This window comes from Malaya genurostris, chromosome 1 (genome assembly GCF_030247185.1).
Source record: "Malaya genurostris strain Urasoe2022 chromosome 1, Malgen_1.1, whole genome shotgun sequence".
NCBI classification, from domain to species: domain Eukaryota; kingdom Metazoa; phylum Arthropoda; class Insecta; order Diptera; family Culicidae; genus Malaya; species Malaya genurostris.
In genome coordinates, this window is record NC_080570.1 from 5,247,283 (window position 1) to 5,271,089 (window position 23,807).

Consider the following 23,807-nt stretch of genomic DNA (forward strand, 5'->3'; position numbering starts at 1 on the left):
GTTGGGCGGATATATAAGTAGAGTTACTTACTCGTATTCCGCGGGAATAAAAGATGCTCTTCCAACCATAATATCCAGTGCATGGATGAAGCATTTCGCTATACATGCTTGAACCCGCCTGATGGTTTGTTTGAGAAGGGCGCGTCAGACTCATTTCAAACCTTCAGAAGGAAACAAGTTTCCTTCAAGTGACTTGGGCTGGCTATCCACAATCCCTCGTCCAGTCGTCAATTCGTCCGATGCCCTGATGCTCCCTACCCTTTACGACCCCGTGCAAAATGTTTTATATTGAAAAATACAATGAAACATAGTGTAATGAAATTAATATAACATGAAAAGATATAATAGATTACAAAATAATACAATATAACATAATATAATATAATATATTTTAATTTAATATAATATAATACAATGTCATACAATATAATATAATATATCATAAAACAATATATAAAATAACATTTAGTGTAGAGTGTCAGTTATGCTCTTCTATCTTCGCAATACTGCAGGAAGTAGAATATTTCTCTTCTAATAACAATAATAATATCCACATCTATAAAAATAATATATGCTATTATTATTGATGACAAATTAATAATAATAACAGTAAATATAATAATGAAAATAATAATAAAAAACGAATCTAATATAGTACAATGAATTATATAATAAATAATAGAATGAATAAAATGATATGTTGCGATATGCTATGATATTATATTACTTGAATTTATATGTCATTTCTCATGCTCTCATTCTGCCCTCAACGCATTCCATCGACCAATTGTCACCACAGACACACGTGTAGGCATGAAACAGGAACCAGTGAGGACCAAGCTAACCTTGTGACGACCTTGATAGTTAGTTAAAAGATTACTTTAATATAACTGATAATGATAATGATAACTTATAAGGAAAACAAATTTACATTTTGCGCAGAGGTACGTAGTACTACTCATAATAAACCCTATAATATAATATAATATAATATAATATAATATAATATAATATAATATAATATAATACAACATAATACAATATAACATAATATAGTAGAATACAATATAATATAATATCATAAAATATAATATAATTATATAATATAATATGCTATGATGCAATGCAGTATAATACCATAATAACATAAAATAGTGTAAGACGATAATATATGAAACAATATGCTATGATATAATATAACAGTTAATGTCGCAGTGTAAGTTACGCTCTTCTCATAATAAAAATAATACTAATAATACATGATGTAAAAAATGTGGAACGCTTCACGATTTTGCGTGTCATCCTTGCGCAGGGGCCATGCTAATATTCTCTGTATCGTTCCAATTTTAGTTTATGTCCAGCCGAAGCTAGGACATAGCTTTTTGACGTGGTAAATATTTAGAAACTACCGCTTAAAGAAATTCGTTATCTGTTTTTGACAAATCATTAAAAGTCAATCGGAGGTTTGTTTTGTCCTCCAATATATTGTGTTCGAAATCACTGTTGCTTTTTCGTCACTGTTGCTACCACACATCAGCTGAGATCGTCGAAGTAGATGAGAACGCTGTTGTATAAAAACAAATATCAAATCAGTGTCCGACGACAAAGCAGAAAATGAGAAATAAGACTTGTGACGCGGTGTGTGTTTGTTTTCTGTTGGATGAGTTTCCACAGAGATAGAGGACTATAATTGAATGTCGTGGCGACCAAGTAAAGTGAAGCATGCTTGGTGCATCTAGTCAATTGGGTTATTTCTTCATGTGTTTTCATATGCAGGGTTGTTTAATTGACACAACATTTTCCCCGGTTAAGCGCTAGCTACGGGTTCGAGTCACGTTTCTGCGGTAACATTTTTGCTGTTTTTGTCATAGTTGCATTCGCACCAATCTAGCTCAAGATGGATCTACGTCTTAACAGGACTAAAACAAATCATTAAAGATCATCAGTGAATTTTTTTTCTGTCTGGTCCAGGTGCATTATTATTGCATGAGAAAAGTATCGAGTTGGAAAGATGGAATTAACAGAAAATGTTACTCGGAAGAGGTTCTTGGATAACAAGCCCTTTTCCAATTAGCATTCTTTTGTACAAGAGCAAGAAGTTCAATTTGCATTGGACGGTTAGGCGTTTCGATCTATCAAGGTGATCGGTCATCTTTGATGTAAATTAAAAATCATTTTCACTACCTACCGCGTAAAAAACTCGCGTAACTTCGGAAATCCGCGTATAAAAAAACCGCAAAATTGAAGAGCTGTTGTGTCCAAATGTTTTAGACATGCATGAAACGTTCAGATCCGGTGTCAGAGTTGACAAAAATTTCGGAATAACACCAGATCTCTTCGTTTCATGTATTTATGAGACAAAACAAGAAAACCGGATATTTCTCGCGTTTCTTCGGAAATCCAAATAAATAAAGTCGATGTTGTATTCGTCCGACAGAAAAGGAAATTGAATTTTTTTTCCTTCAAAACAGCAAATGCATTTTGATATAAAGAAGGTGCCAGAAGTACAGCTAAACAGAACAAACAGCTAAACCTACATAAAATTCAAACAACAGCAAGTATAATTTGGCTAGTAATAACTTGAGTCGAGAATGAACACGGTATAAAAAACCGACGATTTCAGAAATCTCAAAATGTCAAGTCTTTTTCAGAATTCTTTTTTCGAAATAATACCAGATCTCATAGGTTTAAAAATTTAGCTCGATGAAATACATGTTTTAATGGCAAGAGAGAGGCATTATCGAACCACTAGGTGGATCGAGAACAGGTTTTTGTTTGTTTGTTGAATAATACATTTTTGCCTGGGGTTAGCATAGGCATGGGACGTTCCTTTTGTACACGAATGGAGGTGACACAAAATTGATTTTTTTCTTTTCTTAGAAGTAGTCTACCGAATTTCATAACCGGATTACAAAATATAGTTTATTATCAGTTTTTTTTGCAGGAACAACAACGCTTCCAAACAAGACTCCTTTAGTTGATTGGAGTTACTCAACAACTTCCTGGACGCTTGGTTTTACCGAAGTAGCAACTGCGCCGTTACGTTGAGAAGCCCCTCCCGAGATCCGAAATTGCAAAGTGAGCGCGAAAGTGCTTCGAGCCGATCGGTGCATATACCTGCCGATAAGACGATGTTGAGTACGAACAGAAACGTAGCGTAAAACTCGAATACCAATGTAAGCAAGCACGGGGTATTACTGACTGCGTGCGACGGAGATTCATCCGAAGTATGTATGGTTTATAATATGATGTGACATAATGGGAGTTAGCGGCGGTTTTTTGTTTTGTTTTGCGATGACCTCATGTCAAGTCAAACAACAGGACCAGTGATTAATTCTCGCGCACTCTTGGCATGAACCATTTAACTCTTTGACCATTCACATTCGTATAACTCATGCGAAAGACATCGATGCTCGAAGAGACGAACCTTTGTTCTTTGATTCTAGTCTATCATCACGTACTATTCGTCGTCATTGGTGCATTTTTTTTTGCAAATACAAATACAGTACATAAAATGTGGGGGCATGACTAAGCGCTATTGCAAACTAGCATTCTCTCGTCATATGTTGAAAACAGATGCGAATCAGTAGTGGAAGACAAAACAAAACAGACATGAATAGAATGCATGATGTGTCAAGATGCTGCGGGTGACCTACTTTGCCTTCGGTTGACACCGTCCGATCGTTGAATACGACCGATCGTCGAAAAACTCAAGATGAGATTGTGAAGTTCGCGCCCGTATCACGTATCACCTCCCAGGGTGTGTGATTTCACATCTGGACAGAATTGGTTGGCTATTGCTGACTATTCGGCACTACTTTCTGGTTGTGCAAAAGCAGGCCCAACAAGGAAATACCGTACCGTCAATGGGGACTCGGTGAACCCAACTTGCCCCACCAATCTAAGAAAGCCGATCGAAGAAGAAAGTGATAACGATACAAAGTCCACCAACGGCGTGCTGCAACACCAACTGCTGGGGGGTACTCCGATGGTAGATCGTGGTTTCGAGAAAAAAAACTGGCCACATCAGTCGTGCGCTTTTGCTACAGTAGAAGGAGTTCTGAGCTAGAGAACTGGTTCTTTTTTCACATCAACTAAAATCATTATGAGTTTACATTGGTGGATACTCCTAAACCAGTTCCAATAGTTGTTTAAAAATTATTTTCATTTCAAGTGAAGCTTTGATTAAAGTTACAGTATTTTTAAACATCCTGTGGTGCAAGTTCCTACTTCATGCCTTTCCGGAAGTTCAAGCTTTGTTGGAAAATTTCATTACAGTCATCTTAAGCTTAGCGATTCAAGTTTTGGGTACACTGGGTCAAACGAGGACACTTAGACAGAAGTGATTTTTAGAAAGGCTTGGAACTGCAGACTTGTAGATAAATCAATCTTTTTGACGTGAATACGTCCTACTTTACAATGAGACGCCTTTTAAAAAATTCGCCCTGTGGAAGAATGAGTAGAACTTGATCGTGGATATTAGCTGTACTTAACGCATCAACAGAACTCTTCCTTCATGACACCAGAAATTTAATCAACAATTTATGATTGAATTCTCAACAGTGTGAGTTAACCATAAATAACTCATAAATTTAGTGATCTCAAACTTTTGGAACAATGAGCAAAACTCATCACGCTTGATTGCCTTTTCCTCACCCGGACGACGGTTTTGAGGTAGTCTCAGGCGAGGTGAGCTGTCACTTTCAACCAGTAGCAGCAAAAACAGACTTTCTGCGAGGTATAACGCCCCAAACGCTTAGTTTGCGCTCTAATTCGCTTGTAAAGCGTCATTTGGATTGGATTCTGGAACAGAATTCTACAACTGAGTTTTGGTACTGAATCCAGAACCTGGGTTCTGATTCACCAGAACTTTGAAGTTATTTTTAGCGTTAGAATTTAGTTTCAGAATTTACTTCCAACATTCAGGAACTGGTTTCTTGACTGGAGTTCGAAAACCGTATCCAGAATTTACATTCTGGAACAAAATTCAGAATTCTTCAACGGAATCCATATCTTGAATTCTCGATCTAGATTCAAAATTTTAGATCTGAACTACAAACCAGAATTTTGAAACTAACTACTGAAACTGAATTTAAATCCTGAGTTCAGATTAAGCATGCTAAAATTGAATCTGAAACTTGGGCTTTAGAATTAGATTTTGGAACTAAATTCAGTGCCTTAATTCAGGTTCGGAATTCAGGCTCAGTATTCAGTTCTAGGAATCTGACCATTTTCACAGATTTTTCTATATTTTGCTAAAAAGATTCGGCGTCACAGGTCACAGATTTTTTTCAAAATTCACAGATTTCTACAGGTTTTCAACAATATTTCGCCAAACCGACGGATTTTAAGAACGTTTTTAATGGATTTTCAAAGATTTAAAACGAAAATATCAATCACAGATGATAAACAGATTTTTTTCAATTTAAAACACAGATCTGCTCTAGAACTGAATTCTGATTTGGATTCCGAACAAAAATTTGGCAACTGAATTCGGAGGCAGTCCAAGGTTCCGAATTCAGTTCTTTAGTTTAGTTCCAGTCATACTTTAGTATAGATTCAACGTTACAATCCTGGAAGGAAAGCAAAGATTATTGATATTCGGAAGTGTGAAAGAAGCATGTCAGTTTTGTTCAGATTCACGTCCTCCAGTTAACACTCTGACATTACCCACCCGCTTTTTTAATATTGACGCGTGTGATAACTCAAAAGTTTTCCAACTAATTCTTATGGAATTTTGTATAAATCGTTTCAATTATTAACTTTAAGTTAAACATTGAAAATGGTTGACAATATCCACTTGATATTGACCCAAAAATAGTCAAGGGTTAGCCTAATTTTGTGCTAAGGCACATAACCGTTTTTAGTATTGTTTACATTTCGTCTTCGACTCATCAGTGCATATCAGTTCAAATTGAATTGCTTAATGCAAAACTCGGCAGTTCAATTTGAACCACTAAGCAAACGTAAAGCACCGATGTGTCATGTCTAAATTGACGTGCCAGTAGAAAACGGATCTTCGACTTTAATTGGCCGATTGAGGTTTGGTCATTCAGGGGTTAGCCTAATTTTGTCGTATCTATATTTCGAAAAATAGATGTATGAGAAACTCATGGGACTAATTTGAAACCACGATATACTCGTAAAACTGTTCACCAAAAAGTTAGAACAATAGAGGTGATTTTTTCTAGAGCCACCCTACTGTTACCCCGGAAAATTGATGTAACTCGTAAAAATGAAGAGGTTGGCTTCCTCAGCAAACCCCCGGTGAATGACCGATAGGTTAAAACCAGGCTAAAATAAACAACTAACTAACTAACTTCCTCAGCAAAATTGCTCAAAATAAAATTTCCTACAACTTTGCGAAACTAGAGAAAATATTTTTGTCTCGTTGATTTCCCATTTTGGACCACTGTGTATTGCCATCGCGGTTGTTTTTTTATGTTCAAAAATTAACTTATGTTTATGCTCTGTGCGGTATTTTCAGTTGAAAAATCCTTTCGATGAATGTACTCTTTCGGCGAAATAACCCATTCGGCGAAACGGTTTTCAGTGAAATGGCACATTCGGTGAAACGGCTTTCGGCTAAATGGCTTTTTGTGAAATTACTCGCTCCCGTCATTAATTATTCTTATATCATCTGCCAAAATCGATCTTCATTGAGAAAATCATCGATTCGAATTTTTCCCGAATTGTAATGAAAAGTTCCAAAAATTACTAACTTTTTCGGGATGAATCAATTTTTTAATAAAGATATCCCCCGATTATTCCGGATTATTCGAATGCATAATTATTTCATCTAGATCGTCCAAAAAATTTATCATGCATGAACATGGATTTCAAGAAAAGTGCGCTTGATATCATTTATTGTTCTGGGTAAAATCATTTTCTACTGTTTGTTACTCCAGTCACCTTTGAGATCTAGATTCCTCCCATCTCTAGGGTAGCTCAATGACAAAGCAGTTCCACATACTCAACAATGGACCTTATGTTTCCCCTAGTTTCAAAGTAATTCTAAAAAAAACACACACATACTGTTTCATAAACGAAGCTCCATGCTTTCATATCATCGTAGTTATCCATGTTCAACGTTAGTTTTTTCAGTATCTAACGAAAAAATAGATTGGAAAAAGACCAATGAATGCAAAAGATGAAACTAACTTCTCCTATCCGGAGAGATCGTTTTGCCTAGTGTAATGCTCTAGTGTAACGTAGCTCAGTACATAACCCAACCCTAACGACACCCTTCCAGCATAAGACCAATCCACACATTGCCTCAAAAAACTTATTCACCCTTAATTTCTGCTTCCAGACGCTGATTTGAGATTTTTTTTTGGTCTCTTTCGCTGTCATTAGAGAAGATCACACTCCTAATCTTAGCTTAGATCTTAGCTGATGTGTAGTAGCAGCAGTGACGATTGGATTCAGTGGCGCTTTTTCTGTTTAATGATCCTGTGTGTTTCAAATGCACATTTCGCTGTTTCATTCGGCAGTCTTTTTTCAAACAGCAAAAAAAAAAAACGTTAAGACGCGCAGGTATTAACAACACTAGAAACAATTCGGACTTGTAAATGTTCTCATCATTGGGCAATGCTTTCAATTGCTATCGGTTCTCATTTAAAGCTCGGTTGAAACGCATTGATTGAATTTTCAGAGTTTCTCAACCAAAGCAGAGTTCTCTCCCGAGTGATAAGCTAGGGAACTTGACATTTTTGAGTACCATGATGATGATTCAATTATCGCTTTGCAGCTAATAAAATTTTTCGCAAGACTCAATGAAAATTGAAAAGTAGTACAAGTTTTGAGCCGCTATAAAGTTGCTTTTTAAAATGATAGTTATACGCACTGTTGAATTGAAATAAAAAACATTCGAGAACTGAATTCTGTTCTCTCGAACTGTTAATAAATCAACTGCAGTTCAGAATCAGTGCAATTCTAGAAAAAAAAATTATAAGCGACAAACAAGTGAAGTTTTGAAAATTTGAGCTATATGGAACATTTCTTCACCACCTGTTCGAGCAACCGTTCAAAGCTAACCAAAACATGCATTATTTATTACGACTAACCTCGAAACAACTCGTCACCAATCTCGACACATGGCGGAAATGTTTCCGACGTCTTGTTAAAAATAATGCCATACTTTGACAAACGGGTTACCGCAACTGGTTTGTAAAATTCGGTTGTTACCTACGCATTCCGAGGTCACTGAGCGATGACCAATAGAGCCGATAATTTGAAAAGTTCAAATTCCGTTTCTTGTTTACCTTTTGAGACGCTTTGGGAAAGGAACCTCACGATTGTAAGACCGGGTCAAATGGAGAACCCGGAAATTACAGCCAAGCTAGTGATTCGGTTTTGATGGTGGACCCCTCGTCACCAACAATCGAAAACAAAAATAGCAGGCTCTACCGACTGGGGTGGGTGTCTGTGTATGTGTGTTTTTGGTTCATGGTGTGAATTCGCATTCTGTTTCGGTCTGGTCCAGTCACAGTCCAAACATGCACTTACACTCACATACACACATGCGGTGAGCAACCTGTGGTCGTCTGAAGACGACATTGTAGGCGCGCGGTGTGGAACATTGCCAACAGGGAAGGAGGCAATATGATGTAACAGTGCAGGCTACTCGGTATGCGATGCCCGATTGCGAACGTGCGCGCGCTTGGTCCATATACCTATTTAATGTTGTGGCTGACTTGCTGAAGCCCCTGTCAATATGAAGTGAACGGAGGTGAAGAAGGAGCAGAAGGTGGCCCGGTCACCACCCGGTCGGTGTCAGAGGCGGGCCCCAGCAAACGGACGAACCTCGTCTCCGCATTCGGATGGGTGAGGTGTTTCAGTGTTTCTGGTGATCGATGTGTTATTTATAGGTTGCAAAGTACATCAAGATATGCATCTAATTATGCCGGAATGGGTAATCATCTTCCGCGCCTCCCTTTCTATCATCTATCTCTTTCGTTTTCTCTCTCTCTCTCTCTTTTTTCTCTTTCGTTTGGTGGTGATCATTAGAGATGAAATATAGACAACAAGATGTTTGTTGTAAAAGCGAACGCGTCGGCGAGTCTGGAATCCGTGAATGAATCGTGTTCGTTAGGGTAATTAAATCGAACGAGTTAAAAACATAAATTTTGTGATGAAAGAATAGCGGCGTTATTCGAGTGTTTTATTCATTTTCATAACCAGCAGCGATTGGAGCGAGTTGGAGCAGAATTTCGATCTCAACTCGATCGGACATTCGGAGCTACTTCGATTTTGGGCAGCGCATATTTTTCAATTAATGACTTACGGTGAATTTGCATCACACGGAATAATGTTCATCTGACGAACAAGAATCCAGAGATTTTATATTTTAATTATGAAATATTTACTATTCCGCTACTTCATTTTTCATTGTATGATCGATCTCAACTTTTTCAACGAAATCAATTTCTCTTTGAAACAGTTCACAGCGCATCAATCTTCATTTTTTTTCAATCCATTGACTAAGACTCCTCATCAAAAGTAGGATAAATATTTTTGAGCGTAGGTTATGAAGGTCGTCATTATCTATTGGTCATTAGAAGCACCGTTCACTGCAAGAAAATCACATCTGTGTAGGTTGTGTAGGCTTTAACGAAGTTGCGGAGAAGGGTTTTTGTCAGTAGGACCGGTGCCCTAGCAATGCAATGCTTCTGTATGCTAAAAAACGGTTTGCACAGGTTGAAATTCGAAGAAAGTTCATGCAGAAATGCATCCATCCATTGGAAAATCAGTCTTGAGTCAAGTTGCTTTTTCCACCGTGGCAAAACAAAGGGTTTTCCGTACTGAAAACCTGTGCAAAGTCGACTCTGATATTGTTTTTCCAGTAGATTCCAGTAGAATAAAACACGCAAAAACTACAATCATAGGCACAAAACACGAAAAAGTTTCTTTACTCAAACAAAAGAAATATCAATTCAATATTTAAAAAAAACTCGTTGGCATTCCTAACATAGAAAATCAGCAGTTTAGAATCTTCGCCCGTTGGCCTCCGTAATTGTGTTTGATTCCCGAATTAGAATTTATAATTGCAGTATGATAGAAACATTTGTCATGCTACTGTACTGCTCACTAAGAATGATCAGCGAAGATTTCGGAAACAAGTCGAGTACCGTAACCTTCCACTTGAAATGCATGTAGTTTGTTTTTAATATTCATCACGCTTCCATTTTCAGCTTGTTAATCGTTTGTAAAAATTCAAATGTCACGATACAGGTAGCGTTACGTGGAGTAAAATTATCTGGTTCCTTAAAAGGGTGTATTTTGGTATGAACTTCGATTGTTTAATTTGCAGCAATCATCCACTTTGAACTTATCTTTTCAGATATAGCATTTCTGTGCTGGAATTTTCTGTCAGTCACCTTCGACGTAGCGTACAATATTCTTCGCACAGCAACTGTATTGGGTAAACATGTCCGTGCTGAGCTTTCAGAACATCTTGGCAACATCACTCCGACCTTTTTGGCAACAATATGTGTTATAATTCTAAACGATTTCCTTTCTGTTCCGCGTGTTTCCAAAAATCCTTTGGTTGTTTTCGGTACTTCATCTAATTCAATTACAGATTCGCAGCATTCTTCGCAAATCACGTTGCAACAATAAACATAACTGAGCTTATCACAGAACGAAAATAATACACTTTAAGGAGGTACTACCAGTTGTAGAAATTGAAAAAAAAATCCTGTTTACCCTTTCTGTCAGTTATTTATATCCAGGTGTAGCAAGGTTAGCATTTCTCGGTATCCTTAAGGTTGTTAGATTTTTCTTCAAAACTAGGTCGAATCAGACTATTTTTGCAAAATTTATTTCTTCATTTACCTCGGTGCCGACTAGATTTTCACAGCCATAAGCCGATACCCATGAAATCTGAAAACAGGTAAATTTATTAGCTAGAGCTACAAATATTTCATCATCAAATATAAAGAATTCTTATGCTCCATTTTTACAACTGACTACCAATCAATTCGGGGAGATAAAAAATGAGACCGAACGTGTTTGCCTACGAATATTGGAGAACTAGCATTACCGATCACTGGAGCAGGTTAGGCAAAAGAAATAGTAAATGGTGTTATGGTAATTCAGTAGTTTTTTGGAACCACTTCTGGAATCGATCATTTTGTTTTTCGAATAACAATAATCTTTAAGAATTTGATGAGCTATGAATGAGGATGTATTCTATCTTACTATTCTCGTTCAAGCAGTATGCTTTGATTGAATACATCAATCTCGATACTTTCATTAGGGTGGTTCAAAATACAGATGGAAGTTCAATTTCTGAATTGTCAGTTTCGTACTCTCGGGGATGTAATGATGACCACCCCAAATGTACGTTCGTCGTCCATCTAGGAAACCTGTTCCGTTTCATTCATCCACACCAGCAGAACCGGTATTAGCACAGAAATTATTGATATGCTAATTGGGTTAGCAGCTCGGCATTAGAAGCCTGCTGGCTCGATGCTAGCCAGCACGTAAACTTGCTTCAGTTCCGCCAAAAGTTTCTATACTTGGATGCTTCCGAGAAGGTCAAACGCAGCCACCGCGAGTGTACAATGTCGTGAATGATAAGCAAATTTATGACTTTTGAAAACCTTGTTGAATCGATCCCGAAGACTGACTGACACATATTGTTGTTTCGAACTTTAAAAAAAAACTCGCACCAAAAATATCAATCTAAAAACATGTTCGAAAGACTATTTTTTCAATGTCAATTGATGGGCCATTGAACTTGTGCTGGCGAAAAGGCTTAACCAGTTTTCGATTCGTAGCAAAAAAAAAAGTCAAACACGTGTTTGACACAACGTGACTGTCCGATAGATGCCATAAAATTTTGAATCGTAAAATAACCTCTCTCGTTGGATCAGCAAACAGACAAATCCTGAAACGTTGAATGAAAGCGCCATCCATTGAGTATCGGCCACCCGTAGTTTGGTAGATTGGGCCAAACCCAACCATGCTGGGAAACCGCAATCAAACCCGACGAGCTAACACGGATTGTTGTCCAGTTCAGATGTTGTTTACCTGCCTAAAGTAAACTCATCGCTGGTAAATAGCGAAAGTTGTTCATTCTACAGTATTCCGAGAAGAAAATCTTGACTGGAGGATGTTTGCCTTCTTGAATAAGCGAGAATGATTCGCACTTCGTTGGCTTCTTACGCAAATGAATGATAATGTGTACCGCCTTCGGCAAATAAAACGAAGAACCATTAATATCAAGAAAAAAAACCTGTGACGCGTTTCGACATAATCCACCAGGAACACTCACACTGGGTAGGTAGATGCTTCAGAATGGATCCGCTATATGCAAGACTGTTATCATGGTATTACAAAAAAATTTCCATCAATTTCACTTATTCGGTTCTTTTTAGGACCAACAAATCAATCCCGAAGAATTGATGCAAAATTTTCTTCCATTCATTAGTGAAATAATCAATCCAAAAACAGTCGGAGATTTGAGATGGTGGTTGAGGAGGTAATTATTTTTATCGATACTGTACTGATCAAATTTTCGATATAAAACAAAACGCCTCTCGATGGAAAGGCTAACTGCGGAATGCCTTCCGATCAAAAGGCTTTCTGTGAAACATTTTATCGGCAAAAACTTCCTGTGAAAATAATTACCTCCTTTCATGGAAGTTTTTTTTTCGACGAAAACACTCCATGAAACGCTGTTTAGCGAAAAGGTTTTCTGTGAAACGTCTTACGATGAAAAGGCTTTCTATAAATCGCTTTTCGGCGAAAACGCATTGTGAAATGTCTTTCCATGAAATTTCAATTTTATTTCTGTGAAACGGTTTAGTTTTTTCAAGGTTTTATGTTTCAATTTAAATTTTATGTCTGTGAAACACAATCCATGAAAAAAGGTTTTTTTGTGAAATGCCTTTCGACAAAAAGGCTTCATGTAAAACGCTTGTCATGTAAAAGGTTTTTGCGAAACGCTGTTGGACAAAAAGGTTTTTTTTTGTGAAACGCTCTCACGAAAAAGGATTTTGATAAAGCTTTCTGTGCAACGCTCTTCGATGACAAATGTTTTGTTGTGAAATGCCTTTCGACGAAAAGACTTTACGTAAAACGCTGTTCGTGAAAAAGGTTCTTGCGAAGCGCTGTTTGACGAAAAGGCTTTCTGTGAAACACTTTTCGATTAAGAAGCTTTCTGAGAAACGTCTCGCGTTGAAAATGTTTTCTTTGGAAAGCCTTTCGGTGAAAGGTTTTGAATGAAACACTCCGATGAAAATGAAACGCCTTTCAACGACATGCTGTTGGAATGTCTTTAAAAAAAAAGTTTCTCTGTGAACCGCCTTTCCGATAAAATGTTTTATATGGAACGCCTTTAAACGAGATTTTCTTGGAACGCCTTTCAAGAAGACTTTTTTGAGAAACGCCTTCCGACAAAAAGGGCTTACTGCGAAATGCCCTTTGGAGAGAAAGGTTTTTTGTAAAACGCCGTCGAAAAGGTTTTCTGTGGAACGCCAACGAAAAGACTTTCTGAAATGCCTGCCATGAGCATTGAATCACTTCGATGAAAATGTTTTATTTGAAACGCCTTTTAACGACTTTTTGTTGGAATGTCTTTTAAAAAAAAGTTTCTCTGTGAACCGCCTTTTCGATGAGAATGTTTTATATGGAACGCCTTTAAACGAGATTTTCTTGGAACGCCCTTCAAGACTTTTTTTGAGAAACGCCTTCCGACAAAAAAGGCTTACTGCGAAATGCCTTTCGACAGAAAGGTTTTCTGTGAAACGCCGTCGAAGAGGTTTTCTGTGAAACGCCGACGAAAAGACTTTTTATGAAATGCCTGCTATAAGCAAGATTTTTGCGAAACGCCTTTCAACAAAAAAACTTCGTGAAGCGTTGTTTCACTAAAAGGCTTTCTGAGAAACGTCTCTCGTTAAAAATGTTTTCTTTGAAACGTCTTCCGGTGAAAGGTTTTGAATGAAACACTTCGGGTAAAAATTTTTATTTGAAACGCCTTTCAAAGACATTTTGTTGAAATGTCTTTAAAAAAAGTTTGTCTGTGAACCGCCTTTTCGATGAAAACGTTTTATATGGAACGCCTTTAAACGAGATTTTCTTGGAACGCCCTTCAAGAAAACTTTTTTGAGAAACGCCTTTCGACAGAAAAATTTCTTTTAAACGTCGACCAAAAAGTTTTCTGTGAAACGTCGACTAAAAGGCTTTTGTGAAACACCTATCATGAAACGAAGTTTTTGCGAAACGCCTTTCGACAAAAAGACTTCGTGAAGCGTTGTTTGACGAGAAGACTTTCTGTGAAACGTTTTTCGATGAAAATCCTTTCTGTGAAACGCTTTTCAATGAAAAGGCTTTCTGTGAAACTCCTTTCGCTAGAAAGGCTTTCCGCGAAACGCATGAAAATGTATTATATGAAACGCCTTTCAGTGAAGTTTTCTTGGAACGCCCTTCAAAGAAATTTTTTAGTGGAACACTTTCGATGAAAAGGCTTTATGTGAAACATTTTTCGGCGAAAAAATTTTAAGTGAAACAGTTTTCGGCGAAAAGATTTGCTTGCGTTGAAAACTTTTTTGTGAAATACCTTTTGACGGAAAGACTTTCGAAGAAAGGTTTTCTGTAAAACGCTTTTTGACAAATAGGCTTGTAGTGAATTGCTTTTAGGCGAAAGGGTTTCTTTATTAATCGTCTTTCCATGAAATGATTTTTTATGGGTAACGCCTTTCGACGAAAAGGCTTACCGAGAAACGATTATCGACGAAAAGGCTTTCTGCGAACGGCTGTTTTCAGCGAAACACTTGACAAAATTTTGTTTTTGATCAAAATGGTTGAAATGGTGGAGCGAAACAGATGCTAACTGAACGCAGCAAAACAGTTGCGATGAAGCACTTTAGTCTAGTAATGCGAAACAATGTTTTCAAATTGATATATTTGAGTCGACTCTAAGAAACAATATCGCTGAAAATTGTGTAATGATTCTAACGTCGAAGCTGTTCATATATCGAAACGGCTTTCGATGAAAAAGATCTCTATAAAATTACCTAAGAGCAGATGGTCCAGTTCCACAGCGAAATGTAGTAATCAATGTTGCTTTATTTTCATGTTTTTTTTTCTTATAAGTTTAAATATTACTGTGAAATGCCTTTCGAAGAAAAGGCTTTCTGTGAATTGTCTTTGTACGGAAAGTTTTCTGTGAAAGGCCTTTCGACGAAAGGACTTTCTGTGAAACACATTTCATAATAGTTTTTTGCGAAGCGTCTTTCGATTAAAAGGTTTTAGATGAAACTTATTTCGACGACAAGGTTTTCTGTGAAGCGTCTTTCAACGAAATGGCTATCTGTGAAACGCCTTTCGTCGAAAAGGCTGATCTTGAAACGCCTTTCAACGAAGAGGCTTCCCATGAAATACCTTTCAAAGAAAAGTTCTTTCAAGAAAAACCTTTCAACGAAATGGCTTTTCATGAAAGGCCTTCAAACGAAAAGGCTTTTCGTGAAACGCCTTTCAATAAAAACAGTTCTGAGAAAAAAAAACGTTTTTGAGAAACACCTTTAGATGAAAAGGGGTTTTATTTGGAACGTCATTCAACGAGATTTTCTTGAAATGCCTTTTAACTAAAAGCTATTTTCCGAATAAGCTTTTTTGAAAATCATCTTTTCATGGAAAGTTTTTTTTTTTGAAAAGGCCTTACGAAGAAAAGGCGCACTGCTTTGGATTCCGTTGAAAGGATTTTTTACTAAAACGGTTTCAGCGAAACACATTTGAACGATAAGAGTTTTTGCAACACTTTTCGTCTAAAGCATTTTTCGGCAGTTCCGAGAAAATAGTTTTCGTATAAAAGATTTTTGTGGACCGAAGAAAATGCTAACGGAATGGATTTCAGTCGAACACCTATCCTTCGACAAATTGCATCTTATTGGAGGACGTCTTTCTACTAAAATCCTTCTTTAAACACATTTTATATCGAAAACCTTCTCGGCAGACAAAAAAGCTCGTTGTCGGAAGCCTTTTCTACGTTAAGATTTTCGGTAACAACAAAATGTTCGGCGGGGCGCCTTGCAACGAAAGAGTTTTAGAAAAATGCTCAATATCGGAAAAATTTTCAACGAAAATAATTCTCATCTATTTCATTTGTGTTGCGTTTCGTCTTCGATCAGTGGCGTCTCATCATAAAATTTACTAGTTGTGCACTGCTTATGTGATAGGATATCAGATGTAAATGTTAATTGTAAGTGAAAACTAAAGATTGAGGAATAAGTTATTCCAATACAATGGAATAACGATATACTTTCGGATGGGGATTTTTTATTAAACTTATTTTGTATCATTGATACAATAGAAGAATTTGGCGCTTTGCTTGTCGATGAGATCTGTCAATAACCTCAATAATCGCTTCGACGTTTCAACTAAAACAGCAATTTGTTTTCAACTGCCATAAGCATAAACCACTGGAGCGTCCAGGAGACACTTACTTGTGCATACAAGTTCTCACAGACAGAGAGAACAACAAATTTCTGTATTTCATTCGAATCGGATTATTTCGATCGAATAGGAAATTTTGCATTCTGTATCTCGATCGGGTTCAAGCATACCACACGAAAGTATCACTCGATCGAATACAAAAATGCAATTTTCACATTCGATCCGAATAATCCGATTCGATCAACATACAGAAAACTGGTGTTCATTTGATACCATTTGATCTGCTTTTATCGATTGAATAGTGATTGAATGTGGATAGGGATGCAGTTAATTCCTTCAATTTGATCGGTTGTGCAGTGCACGAGGTGCCCATGAGGACGAGACGCCACTGTCTTCGACTCATCAGCGCATTAACAGTTTATTTTGAACTGCTAATGCCACCGCGCAGTACAACATTCACTTAACGTTTGTTTACCCGTTTCATATGGTATCGATTGGAGTGATACTGTCATTTTACAATGTACATCAATTATAGAAAAAAGAATCGCACAGAACTTACTCTCATTTGCTTTTCACTGAATTAATCATCTTTTGCTTACCTGTAAAGAAATAGAAAATGAAAATTTAGTTTTTGTTGAATAACATAATATAATTAGAATAATTGTCTCTATTGCTTCAGATATAAGCTCTATCAAAGTGTTACGAACAATTAACATTCTCTTCGCCAAAACATACAATTTTCTGCAGGAAACTTTCTACCGACAATCAGGAATGTGAAAGGTTATGAATCATAACAACTTGATAAAAAAAACACGTGATTCGATTTCTTCGCAAATAAAAGAAGTAAGTATTATTCACGACAGTTTGTTTTTTCGCAAGACCAATTCTGCACCCAATTACGGCCCCCTTCAGAACCCGTTCCGCGATTTCAGTGTCGTTCGGTGAGTGCGTAGTCGGCGGTCTCCGTTGCGCAGTTCTTCGAAACCGGCAGATCCGGACGGAATGTTGCAACCCTAACTAAGAACTCTAATCTGCGCACCGCAGAGATTGCCGTAAAAAGCGCGAAAATGTTTCGTGGCTGTATAAACTTTCTAAACAGAAGCATATCCGAGGTGATTTCAGTATCTCTGGTTACTAAACCGGCGAAGCGGATCAAAAGCGCGTTCGATCTCGGCATGGAACGATCAATTAACCCAGATAACAACTGGCAACCAACCAACCAGCCAGCCACAGCAGGTTGGTCGGTTCTTACGCAAAAAGCTCTCCGATTGTGAGGTGAGTTCAGCGTGTTGCAGTCATGATGTGAGCACCCAGGTCAGAAAGCAACGCATGATTACTATGCAAATTAGTGTCCACAACCGTAGATACCCGACCCGAGACAGTCGAACAATGTCCAGATCCTACCTTCCGAAGTATCGCCGCCGCACTGTCGCTTCCCCCCTCCCCGGCTCAACCTTTGTCCAGAGGATCATTTTCAATTGCAATTAATTTGCTTTCTTTTCACCTTTTGCCACCGCGATCGGTCCGGACCCTCGTTTGACGATGTCTAAGGCAAAGGCAGGCAACGTAGCACCGAACAACACCCGAAATAGAAACAATTTGTCGAGTCAGTACATATTGGGTTAATTAAATACATAAACGATAGCGCCGAAAAAGAAGCAACAATCCGGTGAAAACAAACGTTCGGTGGTGTCTGGCCTCCAACGGTCACGACGCGGTACGCTACAACAGTTCGGACAGGTCGGTAAAATCGATTATAAACGGTTATTTATGCTGGGTTATCACCCTTCCCGCTCTTGCCCACACAGTCTTAGTAGGCTGCGCACGTCTCTGACTCAATGGAATCCGACGAAACCTACCACAGTAGTAATCAGTATGAATCGTAGTGAAAGAGAGAGAGAAAGGGAGAATCAGAAACATGCCTGATGACACTTTTCATTGGTGCATCGCGCGTTCGAATACGGTAAACCACTTCCTGGTTCGTACAATAGTTGAAACCCTTGAATCGATACCTGTTGCCATGTTCGCCACGGTGAGTCGGAACTTGTTCCGTACAACGACACTGTAACATCCAGTTTAGCTTCGCTTATGTGATGATTTCCACTACGATAGCAGCCCAAGTTCGATTTCGAATGGATCTAATCTCGACGGTCGCCCGAAAATAAATTACACTTCTCTTACACAACAACAACAGTGACAACACCCCACAGATCAGTGGGTCAGTGTCGGCACAATGTGAGATGCACTACAAAGATGAGGTGGACAAAAGTGACATTCCAAAGCCCCACCTACTGCGATGCGTAGGGTCTGGGTCTGTCGGTCTAACAGTATGCGCATATTCTTGCGTGTGGCGTCGTCCGCTACCCTGCTGTCAGTCTGCATGATGATGGCGGCGGCGAAACGGTGGCAGATCGGTGGAAGAAGCGTCTAAAAAAGGGCAAAGATTGACGATTGTTTACAATTGACCGCTATCAGTGTCTGTGAACAGTTCGACTGATTAGCTAAGGTTTCCGCGTAACATATTTGGGTTTTCCAGTAACGAAAATAATTTGATTGAATCAGTGCCAATCAGAGCACATTCTAAAATATAAATTTTTCTTTTCCAAACTGCTTTTTTCGGTGTCTTTTTATCATAACCATCCAAAAATTCAGTGAAGCTTAATTTGTGAGGAAATTTTATCGATAGTTGCCCGATACCCGGGTCCCGGGTTGTCGATTCAATGCATAGGACGCTGGTCTTACAAGCCAGCTGTCGTATGTTCGAGCCCCGACCTGGAAGGATTCTTAGTGTCAGTAGGATCCATAGTACTAGCCATGCAATGATTCTGTACGCTAAGAATCGGCTGCGAAGTCTGTTGAAACTAAAAGGCCAAATACCACGAAAGGAATGTAATGCCAAGACTTTGCTTTTTTGCCCGATACTTGCTAAAAACTTGACAAAAAGTTTTTGTTTGATAATTTTTACTTTACATAAAAATGTTCATATTGAAACGTATGGACCATTGCACAGTGGTTCAAAAGCACAATTTCACGCTCTTAATTGATAACTCATTGGAACGTGGTTTTTGAGAAACAGTATCTTCAACAAAGTTCCTCAGAATGATAGACGCCATCTTTTGGCAAATTATATTTATGTGATTAATCCCCCTAAAAGTGAGATAAAATTTTATTTTAGTTCAGAGCCAGCATAGGGGCTAAGTTACTTCGACAAAGTTGTGCAGAAAGTTATTTCAAACAAGTTTGCTGAAGGTACTATTCCCATAACTTGAGTGTAATTCATGACATAATGTATTTTCTGAAAAGAAATGCAAAAACCTGTAACCTCAAAAAAAATTTTTTTTGGAGAAATATCGACTTAAAAACTTAAAAAATTTTGTGATTTACTAAATCGAAATTTTATTTTGATGCCAAATGTCTTATAAATGCAGGAAACGTCAAGATCTGGCATAATCTAAATTTTTTTTTGAAAAAAATAAAAAAACGAAAAGTATTAGCGAGTTGACTTAAAAAAAAATTTGGTTATAACACCAGACCTCGACGTTTCAGGCGTTTCTAAGACAAAACAAGAAAATCGCGTAACTAGAAAAAAAATCGCGTTGAAAAATCCCCTTCACCAATCCCCACCCTTAGACACACCACTGAGGACCTTATTAGCGGTAACATTTCGAGGCGAAAATAAAGTAAGGTGAATGTTGACATTTCTTATAGAAGTCACTAAGAGAATGAAACAATCACCTTGATGAGTTCAGTGTTCTTATGAACATCACGTACCAACTTTTCATTGGAAAAATATTTTTGCACTACATTGATCACTTCATTTTGTGCTTGGCACTGGAAATAGGAAAATCAAGTGAAGTGATATGTGAGTGAATTGTTCGGTGTATTGCGATCTTTCTCCGCTGACTATGAGTGTGATCGAAAATTCAAGACGCAATGCGCTGAGATTTTACCTGTCGAAAGGAAAATGTGCTGAAAACTTTTTTCCAATCATACAGAATGGCGTACGTGTGTTGCACATACGCTTAGAGTCATCCTATTCCTTCTTACTTGGTCTTCGAGCAGGACACAAGGTTGCCATGTAAATCGCTGATCTTCGACAAAAATGAATCCTACTCCTGCTCACAACGGTAAACCTTGCAAGAAAACATCTACAGTGCTGTTCCAAATAATAGCAGCGTGAAATTTTGTTGATAATAAGTTTCCGTTAGGACTTTGTATTGCATCCTTAAATTTTGGGTCACAACTGTACCTCGCCGAGGCATAAAGTTAAAAAACTCCACAGACGTTTTGGGTTGATATTTTAGACCAAATACGGTGAACAACGGCTCATAGTGGCTTTGTTTTGGTCGGCATAGCTCCAAATATGCCATTTTAATATTTTTTCACTGATTTTCGATCGGATTGAGATCGGGCGTCTGTGCGTGATTCTTAATCACATGAAAGTAGTTTTCTCGAAGCCAAGCTTTCGCTCGTCCTTTAAAATACTTCGGATTATTGTCCAGCTGAAAGTTCCATTACAAGAGCATGTCCTTCTGTGAAAAAGACAACATAATATTCGCTTCTTCAACATGAAAGATCATTCCATAGTTTCATGCATGTGCATGACTGTTAGGGTACCAATAGAAAGTAAAAAGGAATTATCTATAATTTTGTAAAGCGGTTCTGCTCGAAAGTATTAGCACCTCAAAAAAGTCCGTATGTAAAATTTCAGTTGAATCGGATATGGGTAAAGTATGTCGTTCGACGGTCAATGTTTGGAAATTTTCGATATTGAGAAATCACCAAATCACCAAAATTTTGAGATTTCGGAAATCGAAGTCCTAGTCCGAGTTGATAAAAAAAATCAAGATGATACCCGACGTTTCATGCAATTCTAAGACATTTGAAAACAATAGATTACGGAAATTTCATGTGGTGATTTTTTAGAGGTGCCTTAACTTTCGAGCTTAACGATTAGTGATGACCCCTTTTTTGGCATCCTCCTTTAGCAGTCACTGAGGATTATGGTCGGAACGCCACGCTTTTCTATTGGAAGTGAGGAAGATATTCTATACTAACATCCTGAACAGTGTTCGGGTATTGCACATACCCATCAGAGAAACCAATTCCTTTTTATGTGACTTTCAGTCAGAACTCAATGTACCCATGTAAGTAGCTGGTCATCTACGACAATCTGCTGGCCTCATGTCAATATTGCCAGAAATCCATCGATTAACCTTGTGAGAAATTTGATAACAAGTCGTCTACATCCAGAGATAACTCCGATTCCAATTGAGGACAACGAAAAACTACCTTCTAATAAGTCATGAACTACAACAAAATCCTTTTTACAAGTGCGACAGATCACATATTCGATGCTTTCTTTTGAAGAACTTTTGAAGAAGTCCAAACAGCTTCTCGGTCAACTAAAAATCTCGAAGCCATTAAATCCCGCTCTGAGTAGAATCCCAAAACGTTCACTATTCCCTGAATCGGTACTGTTTCCTAACCAGACACGTTTCACTCGAACCCATGCTAAAAACAGGATTCAAGCGAGGAATGGGCTCTGAATCAATCGCTATCCTTTATGCATCCGCACCAAATTTAGGCGTCCCTCAAACCGATTTGCGCTAAGCAAATGATTCGAGCATTCAGGACGGTATTACTGCTAGGATTCATGTAAATCAAGGAAAACAAATTGTAATATTTTTAAATTTACTATGGAAGACCGCCTACCATTCTTGCAGAACAAACTGTGGTTTGTACATTTCTATCTCCTTCGCATATTTCTTCCAAGCAAATTAATGGCAAGTTCTGTGAAAAAATTAACTCCAGAAAACTTATAGTACAAAATATATTGCTTAAGCGACAGAAGTTTTTATTAGGAAATGTTTGATCACAAGAAATCTGTTGAAACAAACAAAACCAAATAAAAAGGTGGGTGGTTAATATCAGAGATATAACTGGATATCGAGAATACGAATTAAATTGACACGCTTTCTTCAAAGTTCTGAATATTGAAAATAGTTCTAACTAGTTGATTAATAGTGTCAATTGTGCAAGATTTCGCTTCTTCGGTTTCTTGGTAATAAACGTGTACTTACACTCACACACAATTAAACAAGAAAAAGAAGTATTGGGTTGCAGACCTGCATACGTTGCAAATCGAATTAATACTGAATGAATAAGTTTCATCCCAGGTTAAACAAGTTCGTGTGAATTTTCCTTAAATGCTAAGCTACTGTATCATACTTAATTCGTTTGAAGCGAACATGGTCAACAAAACTTCTAAAACTTGAACTTCGACTTGAGCACGTAATTTTCCATCATGACAACGCTCGACCACATGTTGAGGATTCAGAATAATAGAATATTAGAAAATATTGAATGGAAATCTTTTTAAAAAATCTCTCTTATTATTGCTTTCGGGTTGAGTAACTGAGCCTAATGTTAGACTGTCGTGAGAATATCGTGTTCGGATTATTGTGAGGGACCTCAGTAAATAAAATATTTCAAAGGTTATCGCTTCACCACAAACCAAAACAAGTCCAGATACAACGTTGAAACCAAAACTCGTTCATTGAATTGGCCTTAACACTGAACTCTTCCGATCGAAAGCTGAGCTCAATGTCATTCTTCGCACTTCCGAATCCGCTAGATTCGTATATCGAATTCTACCTGTCCGCCACCTGCCTTCGCCATCAAATTTCGTCTACCGGCCTGGGGTCGGAAAGTTTATTACCATTCAGTGAACCTGTCGAATTCCGACTTCGAACTGTCTATTATAGATGAAACAGGTTTCCGACGGTGGTGTCTACGATGACGACGGCGGCGGCTGACGATTTGAAGTTCGACCGGTCTGCGCGGGGAAACAGGATTTTCGGAATCCCTTTCGCGAGTCCGGATAGAACTACGCACTTGTTTCGGTGTCGTTGGCGCGCGGATCAACATTCTTACCAGGGCCATCGGCCGAGAGCGGGTGGCACATTTGGATTCGATTAGTCAGTCTGTTTGTCTGTCCGTACGAGCGGTCGCACTGATCTCAGGGGACCCTCGGTTTACCAATGCCTGCCTGATGCAACCGACGGTCAATGTCACGAAACATTTTGCCTCGCACCGAACTCGCCAGTCATGCTTGAGTTTCCATTTTTGCTTTCGGTTTCTCGCTGGTCGTAAAATGGGTTTTCCACAAAACGAGGAATCATCACTGTGCGGTTTTGCCTCATTGAAAGTTATATTTTAACTGCCCAATATTATACGATGGAATTGATTTGATTGGTGAATTTTTATTACGGCCTGAATCTAAATTAGTCCAATCTCGCAATTTACATCTACTTTTAAATATTCCAGATTCAGTTCCTTGTAGGAATTGGTGTTTTGAAGTTTTTTTTTATATTTGATTGTTTCTAACGAGCTAAACAAGCGAA

At 38.0% G+C, this 23,807-nt stretch overlaps 1 protein-coding gene and 1 non-coding gene across 4 annotated transcripts in view; both read right to left on the minus strand.

Moving 5' to 3' along the window:
• LOC131430963 (elongation of very long chain fatty acids protein 7-like) overlaps positions 1-23,807 on the minus strand; it is an 86,917-nt gene that overhangs the window by 48,900 nt on the left and 14,210 nt on the right. The window lies entirely within an intron of this gene.
• Positions 1,268-1,374, minus strand: LOC131426704 (U6 spliceosomal RNA). Its single transcript, XR_009229139.1, has one exon. It is a non-coding gene; the product is annotated as a U6 spliceosomal RNA (small nuclear RNA).